A 4173-nucleotide genomic window follows, 5' to 3' on the forward strand; every position below is an offset into this window, starting at 1 on the left:
GAGTCCCACTGGCTCCAGATCAAATCCTGGTCGCCATCTGCTAGCTAGGCCCACCCAGTCCACCCCTCCGCGCCTCCGCGCCCACCTCCGGAGAAGGGAAATAAAGGCACGAGCCGTCTAGGGGCTCCTTGGAGAGTCAAACAGGATCTAACTTCCGTTAAAGCGTCTGCAGGTGCGGACTTTACAGCTACTCGCAGCGGTTCTCAACCTGTGGGTCGCGACCCCTTTGGGGGTCGAACGACCCTTTCACAGGGGGCGCCTAAGACCATCGGAAAACACATATATAATTACATATTGTGTTTGTGATTAATCACTATGCTTTAATTATGTTCAATTTGTAACACTGAAATTGGGGGTCACCACAACATGAGGAACTGTATTAAAGGGTCGCGGCATTAGGAAGGTTGAGAACCACTGACTTAGAGCTTTAGAGGCTGCAAAGGCCACCTCTCAGGAAGCCCTCCCTGATTCCCGGCCTTGAGGAATCCCTCCGGCGGGGGGCCTCCTAGAACACAAACGCCGTTCTAGAGCTTTTCCATGCCTTTGGGCCCGAGCACCTTCTGCCTGCCTTGCATCAGTGACTCCTCTATTTATGTAAACCCTCCTCCCTCTGACACGCCCCCACGCCTGATAGTCTGCTCTCAGTAGTTTTATTTCTGCATCTCACACAGCTCCTGGAAATAGTACCTGCATACTATTTTTAGAAGTCCAATAAATAGTTGCATGATCACCAGGAAGTGTGGTTTCACCAACGTGGACGTGCCTGAAGTATGGTGTGTGTTTTTAATGATTGAGAGAGAGATAAGGAGAGGGGAGAGAGGAGAGGGAGAGGGAGAGGGAGAGAAGAGGAACACCGATGGGTTGTCTCCCACACGTACCCTGACTCAGGATCAAACCCACCACCCTGGCGCATCTGGAGGAGGCTCCAACTAACTGAGCTACTGGGCCAGGGCCCCCTGAACAGCTGTATTTGTGAAGTGTGAGCAGGGCCTAGGTGGCCTTGAATGTGGGCTTTTTATGAATCCCTGGTCCCCTCCCACATCCTGTCACTCTGACATCATCCTCAGTAACCCATGGGCTTCTGTCTGGTAAGACACACACTGCATCTCCCCTGTAGGTAAACACCCACCCGCCATCCACATGTGGCTTAGCAACTGATGTGGTGGCTGACACACATGCGTACACATGCCAGTTGGTGCAATGGGAGGATCCAGGCTTTGGAGTCTTGGCTCCATCACTCACTGTGTGGCCCTGGGCAAGTGCCTTCACTTTTCTGAGCCTCCGACTCTAAACCTGTCAAATGAGGATTATAAGATCTGCTTCACAGGGTCATCCAGATGTGCCAGGACAGGGCACACAAAGCCCTCAGAACATGGTGGCTCTCTGCTGCCCTGCCCCTCGGTCCGCTCGTGGGATCGGCATCTGGAATGCTCTGTGTCGTTTCTCATCTTCCAGAGGGTGGGGGAAGTCAAGCTCTAGGCCCTGGGAAAGGAGAGTCGTGACAGGGGGTCTGGGGGTGAGTGTCTAGCCCAGGAGCAGCTCCAGAGGAAGCAGTGAGAGCCCCGCAGGTCAGAGGGCACGGGACTGTTTACCAAACAGGCCGAAGGATGATTCATTTCCGCTGCTCAGATGAAAAAAGGGACAGAAATAAATCTCCCAGGAGAAAGATGGGAAAGGCATTCTAAGGTATGAAGGGTCGGGGAGGAGGGACGTAGGGGGCAATGAGGGGACAGGCCGAGGACACCACTTCTCAGCTGCTAAATACCGGGGCAAAACTGAGGTTGGCGGGGGTTCCTGGGCACCCCAGCCCTCCAGGGTCCCTGCACTGTGTCCCACTGAGCTGCTCTCTTCTTGGACCTTGAGTCTCACAGCCTCCTCCCCAGATGTCAACCCACGGGAAAATGGAGCATCTCCCTCAGGCCAAGGAGCCAGAGATGGAGAGGCGCCTTTCGTTTCCCCTTTTCCAGTCCTTAATTCCAGGCCTTACGGTGGAATTTCAGGCATCCTCAGCGTAAAGCAGAAAAAGGTACTACTGTTGTTTCTTTCTTTCCTTCTTTCTTATTCTGAGTTTTACAGAGTTTCACACCATTTATTTTATTTTTTTTTTTACATTTTTATTGATTTCAGAGAGGAATGGAGAGGGAGAGAGAGAGATAGAAACATCAATGATGAGAGGGAATCATTGGTCAGCTGCCTCCTGCTTGGCCCCCACCACTGGGGATCCTGCCCGCAATCCAGGCACGTGCCCTTGACCAAATTTTGAACCTGGGACCATTCAGGCCACCGGCTGATGCTCTATCTACTGAGCCAAACCAGCCAGGGCAGAGTTTCACACCATTTAATAAGTTCCAGGAGAGCCAGCTGTGTGAGAACAGCACGGTGTCCTCAGAGAAGTTAAATTACCAACATCAGAGAGCAAATAAGGGCTGGACCAGGGACATACATCCCGAACTCCTAATGTGGCCTCCGTCGGCCCCAGGTTACGTCCCAACCCCACAGGACAAGCCTGCTCTCCCTTCAGTCCTCCCATTCCTGGACTGTTTTTTGGTATTATTTCTTTTATTTTTTAAATTGATTTTGAGATTGAGAGAGAGAGAGAGAGAGAGAGAAAACATCAATTTGTTGTTCCACTTATTTATGCATTCATTGGCTGCGTCTTGTATATGCTCTGACCGGGTATCGAACCTCCAACCTTGGTATATCAGGCACCCAGCCAGAACTGGCTTTTTTTTTTTTTTTCATTTTAAAAAGTATTTTGGTAAAATTTCTATAACATAAAATTGGCCACTTTTAAGTGTACAATCCAGTGGCATTAATTACATTCACAAATTTTGTGCAACCATCACCACTATTTCCAAACATATATATATATATATATTTAATTGATTTCAGAGAGGAAGGGAGAGGGAGAGAGAGAAACAACAATGATGAGAGAGCATCATTGATTGGCTGCCTCCTGCACGCCCTACACTGAGTATCGAGCCCACAACCCGGCATGTACCCTGACCGGCAATGGAACTGTGACCTCCTAGTTCATAGGCTCAACCACTGAGCCACGCCAGCCAGGCCCGAAACTTTTTTATCACCACAAAGAGAAACTCTGTAACCTACTTATGAGGACATGATCACAGTTGAGCTCAGCCCTTGCCGGGTAGCTCAGTGGGATAGACTATAGAGCATCATCCCAACATGCCCAGGTTGTACGTTAAATCCCCAGTCGGGGCACATACAAGAAACAACCCTGACTGTATCAATAAGTGGAGCAACAAGCTGATGTTTCTCTCTTGCACTCTCTCTCTAAAAATCAATCAATTAAAAAAAAAGCTGAGCTCAGCCCTGTGTCCGGAACCAGAAGCTGCTGCTGGGGGAAGAGCACTGAGCACTGGGCCAAAGGCTGTTGTGACTGGGATGGGGGCCAGGGCTTGAGGGGAGAGGTGGACAGGGGCAGCCTCGTCCTGGGCTCAGTGCATTCGGCAGCTGCTGGGGTGAGGGGGCAGTGGGCCCCGGGACAGAGTGTCCTCTCTCAGTGAAGTTCCCAGGATCCCTCAGAGGACAAACATCCAGCCCTGCTCTCAGGATCGCCGGCTCTGTCTGTGCAAGGAGCCCAGCTGAGGCAGGGCTGGAGGAAAGCCTTCAGTCACATTCCCAGCCCTGGACTGAGTCCAAGATCCCCAGGGACTAGACCACAACCCCTTTGAAAATTTAAATAATTTTGTCTGATAGTTTCTGGATTTTAAAATAAACACACATAATTAAACACTGCCCACAATGATGGCCACCTTTATTCAGGGATTGCTGTATGTCAGGCCCCTTACATACCTTATTCCATTTAATCTTAAATATAACCCTGAAGTACAGACTATTTTATGCCCATTTTACAGATGAGGCAACTGAGACCCTGAGAGAGAATTTTAGTAAATTTGTCCAAGATTACCCAACTGAGATGATGTTCCAGCGGGGATTCAAATCCACATTTGCCTTGGGCTCTTTTCATCAGTGTATAAGGTTGAACAGTCTGAAGTTGACTTACAAAAACAGTAATGGCAACGACATGCAGTTCAACCTAATATTATGCTTTTAATAATCTCACCATCAATTTCACGAACATTCTCATGAACTTCCTTCTGGTCTTTTTTAAAATTTAATTATATATTAGTATATATATTAGTATAT

This window comes from Myotis davidii, unplaced genomic scaffold, assembly GCF_000327345.1.
Source record: "Myotis davidii unplaced genomic scaffold, ASM32734v1 scaffold699, whole genome shotgun sequence".
In the NCBI taxonomy this organism is placed as follows: domain Eukaryota; kingdom Metazoa; phylum Chordata; class Mammalia; order Chiroptera; family Vespertilionidae; genus Myotis; species Myotis davidii.